The sequence below is a fragment of the Neophocaena asiaeorientalis genome, unplaced genomic scaffold (genome assembly GCF_003031525.2).
Source record: "Neophocaena asiaeorientalis asiaeorientalis breed wild unplaced genomic scaffold, Neophocaena_asiaeorientalis_V1.1 scaffold46, whole genome shotgun sequence".
In the NCBI taxonomy this organism is placed as follows: Eukaryota; Metazoa; Chordata; class Mammalia; order Artiodactyla; family Phocoenidae; genus Neophocaena; species Neophocaena asiaeorientalis.
The window spans coordinates 13,768,369-13,782,154 of NW_020175393.1; positions in this window are offsets into that span (position 1 = coordinate 13,768,369).

Genomic DNA, 13,786 nt, shown 5'->3' on the forward strand with positions numbered 1-13,786 from the left:
TGCATGAGCTGCTTGTAAATTTTGGAGATAAATCCTTTGTCAGTTGCTTCATTTGCAAATATTTTCTCCCATTCTGAGGGTTGTCTTTTCATCTTTTTTATGGTTTCCTTAGCTGTACAAAAGCTATTAAGTTTCATTAAGTCCCATTTGTTTATTTTTGTTTTTATTTCCACTTCTCTTAGAGGTGGGTCAAATGGATCTTGCTATGATTTCTGTCATAGAGTGTTCTGCCTATGTTTTCCTCTAAGAGTTTTATAGTGTCTGGCTTTAAATTTAGGTCTTTAATCCATTTTGAGTTTATTTTTGTGTATGATGTTAGAAACTGTTCTAATTTTATTCTTTTACATGGAGCTGTCTACTTTTCCCAGCACCACTTATTGAAGATGCTGTCTTTTCTCCATTGTATATTCTTGCCTACTTTATCAAAGATAAGGTGACCATATGTGCATGGGTTTCTCTCTTGGCTTTGTATCCTGTTCTATTGATCTATATTAGTGTTTTTGTGCCAGTACCATACTGTATTGATTACTGAGGCTTTGTAGTATAGTCTGAAGGCAGGGAACCTGATGCTTCCAGCTCCTTTTTTCTTTCTCAAGATTCTTTGGCTATTCGGGGTCTTTTTTGTTTCCATACAAATTGTAAAAATTTTTGTCTAGTTCTGTGAAAAATGCCATTGGTAGTTTGATAGGGATTGCATTGAATCTGTCGATTGCTTTGGGTAGTAGAGTCATTTTCACAGTGTTGATTCTTCCAATCCAAGAATATGGTATATCTCTCCATCTGTTTGTATCATCTTTAATTTCTTTCATCACTGTCTTATAGTTTTCTTCATACAGGTGTTTTGTCTCCGTAGGAAGTTTTATTCCTAGGTATTTTATTCTTTTTGTTGCAGTGGTAAATAGGAGTGTTTCCTTAATTTCTCTTTCAGATTTTTCATCACTAGAATGTAGGAATGCAAGAGATTTCCATGCATTAATTTTGTATCCTGCTACATTACCAACTTCATTGATTAGATCTAGTAGTTTTCTGGTAGCATCTTTAGGATTCTCTATGTATAATATCATGCCATCTGTAAACAGTGACAGCTTTACTTCTTCTTTTCCGATTTCTATTCCTTTTGTTTCTTTTTCTTCTCTGATTGCTGTGGCTAAAACTTCCAAAACTATGTTGAATAATAGTGGTGAGAGTGGACAACCTTGTCTTGTTCCTGATCTTAGAGGAAACGATTTCAGTTTTTCACCTTTGAGAATGATGTTGGCTGTGGGTTTGTCATATATGGTCTTTATTATGTTGAGGTAAGTTCCTGCTATGCCTACTTTCTGGAGGGTTTTTATCCTAAATGGGTGTTGAATTTTGTCAAAAGCTTTTTCTGCATATATTGAGATGATCATATGGTTTTTCACATTCAATTGGTTAATATGGTGTATCACATTGATTGATTTGCATATATTGAAGAATCCTTGCATTCCTGGGATAAACCCCACTTAATCATGGTGTATGATCCTTTTAATGTGCTGTTGGATTCTGTTTGCTAGTATTTTGTTGAGGATTTTTGCATCTATGTTCACCAGTGATATTGGACTGTAGTTTTCTTTCTTTGTGACGTCTTTGTCTGGTTTTGGTATCAGGGTGATGGTGGCCTCGTAGAATGAGTTTGGGAGTGTTCCTCCCTCTGCTATATTTTGGAAGAGTTTGAGAAGGATAGGTGTTAGCTCTTCTCTAAATGTTTGATAGAATTCACCTGTAAATCCATCTGGTCCAGGGCTTTTGTTTGTTGGAAGATTTTTAATCACAGTCTCAATTTCAGTGCTTGTGACTGGTCCGTTTATATTTTCTCTTTCTCCCTGGTTCAGTCTTGGAAGTTTGTGCTTTTCTAAGAATTTGTCCATTTCTTCCAGGTTGTCCATGTTATTGGCATATAGTTGCTTGTAGTAATCTCTCATGATCCTTTGTATTTCTGCAGTGTGAGTTGTTACTTCTTTTTCACTTCTAAATATGTTGATTTGAGTCTTCTCCCTTTTTTTCTGGATGAGTCTGATGGTTTATCATTTTTGTTTATCTTCTCAAAGAACCAACTTTTAATTTTATTGATCTTGGCTATTGTTTCCTTCATTTCTTTTTCATTTATTTCTGATCTGATCTTTATGATTTCTTTCCTTCTGCTAACTTTGGGAGTTTTTTGTTTTTCTTTCTCTAATTGCTTTAGGTGTAAGGTAAGGTTGTTTATTTGAGATGTTTCTTGTTTCTTGAGGTATGATTGTATTGCTATAAACATCCCTCTTAGAACTGCTTTTGCTGCATCCCATATGTTTTGGGTCGTGTTTTCCCTATCATTTGTTTCTAGGTATTTTTGGTTCCCCCTTTGACTTCTTCAGTGATCTTTTTGTTATTTAGTAGTGTAGTGTTTAGCCTCTATGTGTTTGCATTTTTTACAGATTTTTTCCTGTAATTGATATCTAGTCTCATAGCATTGTGGTCGAAAAGTTACTTGACACGATTTCACCTTTCTTAAATGTACCAAGGCTTGATTGTGACCCAAGGTATGGTCTATCCTGGAGAATGTTCCATGAGCTCTTGATAAGGAAGTGTATTCTGTTGTTTTTGGATGGAATGTCCTATATATATCAATTAAGTCCATCTAGTTGAATGTATCATTTAAAGCTTGTGTTTCCTTATTTATTTTCATTTTGTATGATCTGTCCACTGGTGAAAGTGAGGTGTTAAAGTCCCGTACTATGATTGTGTTACTGTCGATTTCCCCTTTTATGGCTGTTAGCATTTGCCTTATGTATTGAGGTGCTCCTATGTTGGGTGCTTAAATGTTTACAATTGTTATATCTTCGTCTTGGATTGATCCCTTGATCATTATGTAGTGTCCTTCTTTTTCTCTTGTAATAGTCTTTATTTTAAAGTCTATTTTGTCTGATATGAGAATTGCTACTCCAGCTTTCTCTTGATTTCCATTTTCATGGAATATCTTTTTCTGTCCCCTCACTTTCAGTCTGTATGTGTCCCTAGGTCTGAAGCTGGTCTTTTGTAGACAGCATATATATGGGTCTTTTTTTTGTATCCATTCAGCCAGGCTATGCTTTTTGGTTGGAGCATTTAATCCATTTCCGTTTAAGGTAGTTATTGATGTGTATGTTCCTATTACCATTTTGTTAATTGTTTGGGGTTTGTTATTGTAGGTCTTTTCCTTCTCCTGTGTTTCCTACCTACAGAAGTTCCTTTAGCATTTGTTGCAGAGCTGGTTTGGTGGTGCTGAATTCTCTCAGCTTTTGCTTGTCTATAAAGGTTTTAATTTCTCCATCGAATCTGAATGAGATCCTTGCTGGGTAGAGTAATCTTGGTTGTAGGTTTTTCCCTTTCATCACTTTAAATATGTCCTGCCACTCCCTTCTGGCTTGCAGAATTTCTGCTGAAAGATCATCTGTTAACCTTATGGGGATTCCCTTGTGTGGTATTTGTTGTTTTTCCCTTGCTACTTTTAATATTTTTTTCTTTGTATTTAATTTTTGATAGTTTGATTAATATGTGTCTTCACATGTTTCTCCTTGGATTTATCCTGTATGCGACTCTCTGCATTTCCTGGACTTGATTAAATATTCCCTTTCCCATATTAGGGAAGTGTTCAAATATAATCTCTTCAAATATTTTCTCAGTCCCTTTCTTTTTCTCTTCTTCTCCTGGGACCCCTATAATTCGAATGTTGTTGCATTTAATGTTGTCCCAGAGGTCTCTAAGACTGTCCTCAATTCTTCTAATTCTTTTTTCTTTATTCTGTTCTGCAGTAGTTATTTTCATTATTTATCTTCCAGGTCACTTATCTGTCCTTCTTCCTCAGTTATTCTGCTATTGATTCCTTCTAGAGAATTTTTAATTTCATCTATTGCGTTGTTCATCAGTGTTTTTTTGCTCTTTAGTTCTTCTAGGTCCTTGTTAAACATTTCTCGTATTTTCTCCATTCTGTTTCCAAGATTTTGGATCATCTTTACTATCGTTACTCTGAATTCTTTTTCAGGTAGACTGCCTATTTCCTCTTCATTTGTTTGGTCTGGTGGGTTTTTACCTTGTTCCTTCATCTGCTGTGTGTTTCTCTGTCTTCTCCTTTTGCTTAACTTACTGTGTTTGAGGTCTCATTTTCGCAGGCTGCAGGTTTGTAGCTCCCATTGTTTATGGTGTCTGCCCCTAGTGGCTATGGTTGTTTCAGTGGGTTCCTGGTGGAGGGGACTTGTGCCTGTATTCTGGTGGATGAGGCTGGATCTTGACTTTCTGGTGGGCAGGACCGCATCCGGTGGTGTGTTTTGGTGTGTCTGTGACCTTTTTATTATTTTAGGCAGCCTCTCTGCTAATGGGTAGGCTTGTGTTCCTGTCTTGCTATTTGTTTGGCATAGGGTGCCAGCACTGTAGCTTGCTCGTCATTGAGTAGAGCTGGGTCTTATATTTGAGATGGGAATTTCTGGCAGAGCTTTTGCCGTTTGATATTACATGGAGCTGGGAGGTCTCTGGTGGACCAATGTCCTGAACCTGGCTCTCCCACCTCAGGGGCACAGACCTGACACCCAGCTGGAGCACCAAGACCCTGTCAGCCACACGGCTCAGAAGAAAAGGGAGAAAGAAAGAAAGAAGGAGAGAGAGAGAGGGAGGGAGAAGGAAGGAAGGAAGGGAGGGAGGGAGGGAGGAAAGAAAGAAAAAATTGTTAGTAAAATAAAAAATTTTTAAAGTTATTAAAAATTAAAAAGTAATTTAAAAAAGAAGAGAGCAACCAAACCAAAAATCACATCCACCAATGATAATAAGTGCTAAAAACTATACCAAAAAGAAGCGGACAGACAGAACCCTAGGGCAATGTTAAGAGCAAAGCCATACAGACAAAATACACAAAGAAGCACACACATACAAATACACACAAAATGAGAAAAAGGAAAAAAATATATGTATATGAAATAAAAGGAAGAGAGCAACCAAATCAATAAACAAATCTACCAATGATAATAAGCTCTAAATACTAAACTAAGATAAACATAAAACTAGAAACAAATTAGATGCAGAAAGCAAACCCCAAATTAGAGTTGCTCCCACAGTCCACGACCTCAATTTGGGATGATTCGTTGTCTATTCAGGTATTCCACAGATGCAGGGTACATCAAGTTGATAGTGGAGATTTAATCCGCTGCTCCTGAGGCTGCTGGGAGAGATTTCCCTTTCTCTTTTTTGTTCGCACAGCTCCTGGGGTTCAGCTTTGGATTTGGCCCCGCCTCTGTGTGTAGGTCGCCAGAGGGCGTCTGTTCTTCGCTGAGACAGAAGGAGGTTAAAGTAGCAACTGATTAGGGGGCTCTGGCTCACTCAGGCTGTGGGGAGGGAGGGGTACACAATGCGGGGCAAGCCTGTGGTTGCAGAGGCCAGCATGACATTGCAACAGCCTGAGGCGTGCTGTGTGTTCTCCCGGGGAAGTTGTCCCTGGGTCACTGGCAGTGGTGGGCTGCACAGGCTCCTGGGAGGGGAGGTGTGGATAGTGACCTGGGCTTGCACACAGGCTTCTTGGTGGCTGCCACAGCAGCCTTAGCATTTCATGCCCAACTCTGGTGTCCGCAGTGATAGTCACGGCTCGTACCCATCTCTGGAGCTCATTTAGGCGGTGCTCTGAATCCCCTCTCCTTATGCCCCTGAAACAATGGTCTCTTGCCTCTTAGGCAGTTCCAGACTTTTTCCTGGACTCCCTCCCAGCTAGCTGTGGCACACTAGCCCCCTTCAGGCTGTGTTCATGCAGCCAACCCCAGTCCTCTCCCTGGGATCTGACCTCCGAAGCCCAAGCCTCAGCTCCCAGCCCCCGCCTGCCCTGGCAGGTGAGCAGACAAGCCTCTCGGGTTGGTGAGTGCCGGTCGGCACCAATCCTCTGTGTGGGAATCTCCCCACTTTGCCCTCCGCACCCCTGTTGCTGTGCTCTCCTCCGCGGTTCCGAAGCTCCCCTCTCCGCCTCCCGCAGTCTCCGCCCGCGGAGGGGCTTCCTAGTGTGTGGAAACTTTTCCTCCTTCACAGCTCCCTCCCACTGGTGCAGGTCCCGTCCCTATTCTTTTGTCTCTGTTTTTTCTTTTTTCTTTTGCCCTACCCAGATACGTGGGGAGTTTCTTGCCTTTTGGGAAGTCTAAGGTCTTCTGCCAGCATTCAGTGGGTGTTCTGTAGGAGTTGTTCCACATGCAGATGTATTTCTGATGTATTTGTGGGGAGGAAGGTGATCTCCACATCTTACTCCTCCACCATCTTGAAGGTTTCTCCCACAGCTCTCTTTAAGACCCATTAAAAACACTGATTTAAATTCAAGTTCTAATATCACAGCTCTGGTAGGTCATGGCTGTAAATTCTTTGCTACTTTTTGCATTAAGAAGTAGACTCTAATTTTCCTTTCTTTGTATCCAGGCTGGCTTAGAGACATGCTTGACTAATAGTATGTGACAGAAGTGACATTCTTATACTACCAAGGTCTGGTTTTAAGAGCTTCCATGTTCCACCCAGGCCTCTGGGATTACTCTTTCTGGGAGTTCTGAGAAGCCATGTAAGAAATCTAACTGCTGAGAGCAGCATGCAAGAGAAGCCACTAATGGGTTCTTCCCTTGGCCGTCAGTTTAGCACAGCATTGCAGCCATCTTCGCTGAGGTGCCAGACATATGTGTGGATGTTTTCTGATTCCATAGGATACTGCTGTCCTTGTATGCTAGAAAATTCCAGAAGTGCATGGTTGTCAGTGCTCCCAAAGATGATCCTTGAACAATTGAGGATCAGAGATAAGATATATGTTACAGGCTCCAATTGACCAGGTGAAAATTCTAGGTGGTGTTCTATACAATTCTCAGAGGTCCTGGCAGAATTAAGGACTCATTACCTACAGCAGAAACCTTGTTAATGGAGCCCTTCTTGCTTTCTCTCTCATATTGTCTCTCATACTCTCTCTCTCTCTCTCTCCCTCTCTTTCTCATTTTCACTTTTCTTGGGATCACATTCCAAACAACCTTCCTGCACCCAAGTCCTTGTCTCTGCAGTATTCTGGGGGAGAAATCCAAACTAAGACTGTGTCCTGACATGACATTGCTTAGATGATATTTTACTCCATTTGTGCTAAAGCCCAGTCCTCCTACTGATTCAGCATTCATAGGGCTTACAGTGGAGACTTTTTTCAGGTAAAAATGAGAGAGTTTCCACATAGTTATTAGTAATTCTTCCTGACTCCAAATGATGACACCTGCATTTTGAATTTCTGGCTAAGGTGAAGACAGGAGTATATACAGTTAGATTTCAGTTGATTAAATCTAAGATGTCAACCTCATTAACACCTCATTGCCAATAATGGAATTATGAAGCCTGGGTATATACATCCTATTATCATGGTTGAAGATGTAGTCTGTTGGCCAGGGCCACCACTGAACTTGATACAAATTAGAGGGCAGTGCTGTTACAGTGTCAGAATGGATGTAAGTTAACACTCATAGAAAATTATGTTCTAAAATTTAATTTAAAATATTAACGAGCGGGGCTTCCCTGATGGTGCAGTGGTTGAGAGTCTGCCTGCCGATGCAGGGGACGTGGGTTCGTGCCCCAGTCTGGGGGGATCCCGCATGCCGTGGAGCGGCTGGGGCCGTGAGCCATGGCCGCTGGGCCTGTGCGTCCGGAGCCTGAGCTCCGCAACGGGGGAGGCCATGGCAGGGAGAGGCCCGCGTACCGCAAAAAAAAAAATTAACAAGCAACAAAGCATTACATAATTATGTCAGACAACATGCACACTAAAAACTGAGCTCTAGTTGACTCAATTTCAAAGATTTCATTTGAGCCAAGTAATAAGTAATATGATATCCAATCTGAGACCAAATTAAAGCCATTTCTCTGTTCATGGTTAGTATAGTAACTTACTTCCTGTCAAGAGAAAGCAGAACAATTTTTCTTACACGACAAAAGGAATGACCACTCAAATGCTGAATTTTGTAGCATGCATCAACTGAGTTAAAAATAGTAAAAATATGGCAAATGTGTTTCTTTCTGGTGAGGAAAAGACAAATGTCAACTTACCAATAAAGTGCACGGAGAGCCTGCACCTGACTCACAAGCGGAAAACTCCTTAGAGTGTAAGTGTTTTCAAACATGAAGGAAAACTCTTAAATGTAAATATGTGTCTGAGCTTTCTAGAAACATAATAAAAATTTTGTTCTGAATTAGGGTCAGAGGTGTTTCTGGATTACATCTGAAATCTAACCTACCTAGAACCACACATTCATTCAGTTTGATGAATGGCTTCATCTGGGTGTCTCAAAGATGAACTGTGGAAACTGTAAACTCACATTAAAATTTCACGGACATTCAAAGGGAAATAAGGAACTCAGGCAACAGTTCCAGAAAGAAGTTGAAGTTATTTCATGAACTGTTGACCTTTCTGTGCTATACCAAGATCAGTTCTCTTATGAGAGCAAAATATCCCATGACTTGTCTGAGAAACGATCAGCTGTAGAAAGTGGTGGAAAAGAAGGTATATGTGCCTGTGTGAGTGTGTGTGGTGGATGGAAAAGACAAGAAGCAGGCTGAGAGAAGGTAGTTGGTATTTGATAAACGTATTAGCAAGTCCCATTATATTATATTGGGACATTATATTCATTACTTAATGTATTTATCAAAACCACACTGAGATAGTTGCACTCATGAGAAAACAGATCCAGTGAGATTTTGGAAATGAAGGTCACAATGCTGGTATACTACTGAAGCAAGTTTCAAATTCGAATGTTTTCTAGCTTCTAAGTTCTTGTTCTGTTCTACTTCTCCTGAAATAAGGCACAGGACATATTTTCAGCAGCATGGTACCATTTCCATAAGATGACTATTTTTGCTCAGTACTAGAGAACTGAGGCTATGTTCAGCAAGCAAGCTCTTTGCTGTTATTTACAGATAATGGAGAACATTTGTTGTGCAATGGGGGCGATGCTCCAGCTAGAAAAATCTTGCTAGTAAGACAGGGAGTATGAGTTTCTCTGTTCTCTTTGCATTTCTCTTCCAGTTTACTGAATTTACTACATGACATGTAAATGTACGTGTAGCACATTTACTACATATAACCTTTTGTCAACAAGAATCTATGTACTTCTGGATTGTTTGCTCAGTCCTTTTTTTTTTTTTTACATTTTTTAGTTGAAATATATTTGACATATAACATTGTATAAATTTAAGGTGTGCAACATGTTAAGTGATACATTTATATGTGATTGCCATTCTAGTGATAATTGCCACCTTTATTATGTACATAGTTATTCTTTCTTTTTCTAGTTGGAATAATTAAGTTCTAGTCTCTTAACAAGTTTAATGATTATAATACAATATTGTTGTCTATATTATATAGATCTCTAAAGTACAGTACAGTGAATACAGACAAAGTCATAAAGACAGAGAGTAAATGGGCTATAGGTCCTATCCTCCCGCCCTGCACCTATCCCCTGATAACCCATTTTACTCTCTGCTTTTATGACTTTGTCTTTTCTTAGATTCTGCATATAAGTGATATTGTACAACACTTGTTTTTCTTTGTCTGACTTATCACACTTATCATAATGTGCTCAGGGTCTATCCATGGTGTCAAAAATGGAAGGACATCTTCCTTTCTCATGGCTGAATAATATTCTACTGTGCTTGTATATGTCACATCTTCTTTATCCATTCATTTATTGATAGGCACTTAGGTCGTATCCGTATCTTGGCTATTGTGAATAATGCTGCAGTAAACATGGAAGTGCATATAACTCAACATCCTATTTTCATTTTATTTGAGTATATACCCATAAGTAAAATTGCTGGATCATATGGTAGTTCTATTTTTAATATTTTGAGGAACTTCTATATCGTCTTCCATAGTGACTGCACCAGTTTTCATTCCCACCAATAGTATATAGGTTTCCTTTTCTCTACATCCTCAGCAGCACTTGCTATCTTAATGATGGCCATTCTAGCAGAGGTAGGGTAATATATCACTGTGGTTTTGATTTGCATTTCACTATGCAGTGTTGATTTTGAGCATTTTTTTCATGCACCTGTGGGCCATTTGGATGTCTTCTTGGGAAAAATGTCTATTTAGTTCTGTGCATTTTTAGTCAGATTTGTTTTTGTTATCGAGTTGTATGAGTTCTTTATATATTTTGGGTATTAACCCCTTATCCGATATATGGTTTGCAAAAAAATTCTCCCATTCTGTAGGTTGAACTTTCATTTAGTTAATTTTTCATTTGCTGGGCAGAAGCTTTTAAGTTTGATGTAGTCACACGTGCTGATTTTGCTTTTGATATTTGTGCTTTTGGTGTCATACCCAAAAAATCATTGCCGAGACCAATGTTGAGGAGCTTCTTCCTTAAGTTTTCTTCTAGAAGTTTTACAGTATCAAGTCTTATGTTTAAGTCTTTGATTCGTTTCAAGTTACTTTTTGTGAGTTTTATATCTTTGCTCAGTCTTAAAAGTGAGATTCTAATCTTTGTTCTTCCTTTTCCAACAAGCCCAGGTATGTTAGTTATCAATTGCTACATAACAAATGACCAATTTTACACTTAGCAGCTTAAAACACATTTGTTGTCTTACAGTTCCTGTGGGTCAGGAGTCCAGGTATGGCTAAATGGGTCCTCTGCTTCAGGATATTACACAAGGCTTCAATCAGGATGTTGGCCAGGGTTTGGGTCCCATCTGAAGACTCAGCTGAAGTAGGTACACTTCTGACTTCACATGCATTTTGGCAGAATCCAGTCCCTCAAGGGTTAAACTGAGGGCTCTTCTGTTCTTAGCTAGCTTTTGTCTGAAAATTGATCTCAGTTCCGTGCTACACGGGCCTCTTCAGCATAGCAGTTTGCTTCATCAAAGCCTTCAAGATGAAAAAAGCATAGAGTCTGCTAGCAAGATGATGATGTAGAACAGGATGTGATAAACGTGAAAATATACATTAACTCTCTCTCTCTCTTTCTGTCTGTCTCTCTCTCAGTCTCAAGATTGGAGAGATCACAAGGGTTCGGGCATTCAAAGAATGGTTTAATAGCAGGTGGGATATCTTATTGACAATCCTAAAAACTATGTATAAATGCTATGTAGCTATGAAAAGAAAAGATATGTATTCAACCAGCAGAAATGGCAAAGGCAAAAGTACAGATGTGTAAGTTCAGATGGCATGTTCTAAGGAAAAGGAGAACACTTGGCTACTGGAAGCAGAGAAATTGTTTTGAGAATTAATATTAATCTCTTATATTTACATAGACCTTTCTACCTGACAGACACCACTTTAAATACTTTACCTACCTTAACTCATTTAATCTTTGCAATAACCTTTTGAGATAGACAACATTAGTATTCCCAGTTTGCAAATGAGAAAAGTAGATCTGGAGAGTTTAAGTGACTGGGCAAGTTTACACAGCAAGTAACTGACAGAAATTGGATTCAACCCAGGTATTCTGGTTAAAGCTGGTTTACACTATCCTATGAAGGCAGAATCTCTGTAGTTTCCCCTCTGATTTTGCCAGTTATAATCATGTGACCATGAGAGAAGTCACAGAGCCTATAGACTTAATTTCATATTCTTTAAAATAAGGTTGAAATAGATTATCCTACAGTCCCTCTCAGCATGAAAATTTTATTGTCGAATGGATTTTAGGACATATCAAGGACTAATACAAGCTCTTTCACAGAAAAGAGTCATGCTCCAAGGAATGTTTTAGAAAATTATTATGGCAGGAAGTGCTATATAGGCTGGATTAGAGAAAGAATATAGTCAGAGGACTGGATAGAAGACCATTGCTTTAGCCCAAAACTCCATAGACTGTCAGTGTGGTAGCTGGAGAAATAAAGATGTGTGAGACAACAGTGGTACAGTAGGCATCTCATTACCATGGCAGCCAGATTTGGGTTTTATTCTTGAGTCAGTCATTTACTAACCGTGATCTCAGGAAAGTTACTTATATTCTTTAAGCTCCAGTGAAATGGGTATAATAAGACAGTGTTGGTTAGGTCGGCATGGCTGTACTGCAGTAATAAGTAGCCTTCATATAGCAGTAACTTAATGAAATAACATGTTATTCTTATGCTCAAAATCTGCTTAGGTTCTAGCTAACTATCTGGGGTGGTGAGTGATCCAGGCCACTTTCATCCATGACTCCAGAAGCCATCACACAGCCTCCTAGGAAGCACAGCAGAGGAAGAAAGAGCAGACAGGTTATTCAGGGACTTTTTACTGCCTCATCTTGTCAGGCATTTCCTCCCACTGTGCATTGGCCAGAAATATATGCTCCTACCTAAGCTGAGGGCCTGAATAGTACAGTCTTTTTCTATGCCCAGTAAGGAGAGGGGAACAGATGTTGCTGATCGTCAGTGAGGTCTACAAAAATACCTAATTTATTTTGTGTGGTAATATCCTCAGCACATTTCAGAGGTTCTTGGTGACCGATTTCTGTCACTTCACTCTTCTTGACAGAATTGGGTGTAATAGGAGTGAAGAATAAATAAGGGAAAATTTTAAAATACTCTCAAATATTTAACGTCTTTTTCCTTCAGTCTGTCACTCTCTCCCTCGTTCTCATGTGCACAGACACACGTGCACACGTACACATAGACACATGCACACACAGACATCAGAGCCTAACTGGGGAGCACGGTTATATTCTAAGCACACTGAATCAGCCTAGTTTCTCAAGTTTCAGCTAAATGTCCGCAGACGTGGTGATTAATATTTGCAAAAGTGATAAATCCAACTGGACTTCTCAGGTCCGTCCCGAAGTTATTGTTTCTTTGATTTTTTCTTTGTTCTGGTATTCTGGGGAGTCAGAAAACCTGAATTTAGGTCTAGGTCTGCTAAAGGTCATTTCTGGCATTACAGATCTATGATTCTCAACTAGGGGAAGGTTGGTATTTTAGGCAGGATAATTCCTTATCATGCAGGGATATCTTGTACTTTTCAGGATATCGTCATCTCTGATCACTGTCTCTCAATTCTTCAAGCCATTCTTTTTTTTCTCTCTCTCTCTCTTCACATTAATTTTATTGTCTTCAGAGCATTTATCACTGTTGATATTGTCCAATCTATTTTTATTGAAGTAGGGTTATTATTATTTTGCCATGATGTTACATAAACATTTTCTGGAAATAAACTTTTTAAAAGAAAATTTTGTAGTCTTATAGTACAAAAGGCATAGATCCTGTATTAGAAATTACCAGTGGGTTTTTGTGTACTCTGTTATATGCAGACCCAATTCTACTAGTATATCAGCTGCAGGGAATAAACACAGGATTTGGTTATGGGTTCAAATCCTGGCTCAGCTTACCAGTTAAATGAATTTGAAAAATGCTGCTAGCCTTTCTGAACTCCACTTCTTCCTATTAGTGGAAGAGTTCTTTCACTTGTCTGGAAAGTCCCTGACTGAGGCTGTTTGTGATGTTCATTGATGTATTCTAGACTAGCACCTGGCTCATAGTGGGCACCCAATAAATATTTATGAATAACATAGGAATTGAGTCACAACTGAAACTCAAAATAAATTTGAGTTTTAAAGGGTGTAGTAGGCCCCCAAATTCCAAATTTGACAGTGCTGGGAATTTCTTTTCAGTTCTGTATTCATGGAGAGAGCTTCAGTTGCTATAAAGGGAGTGGAGTTTATGGGTAACTGCCTCATTGTCACTGGATGTGTTTTTATGATTCTTCCCTTGGAGGAGGAAGTAGCTAAACTCTCTTGAAGGTCATGGCCGTAATTTGGTGAAGTTGAATGGAAATGCCTTTCTAGTATGAATATTTCTG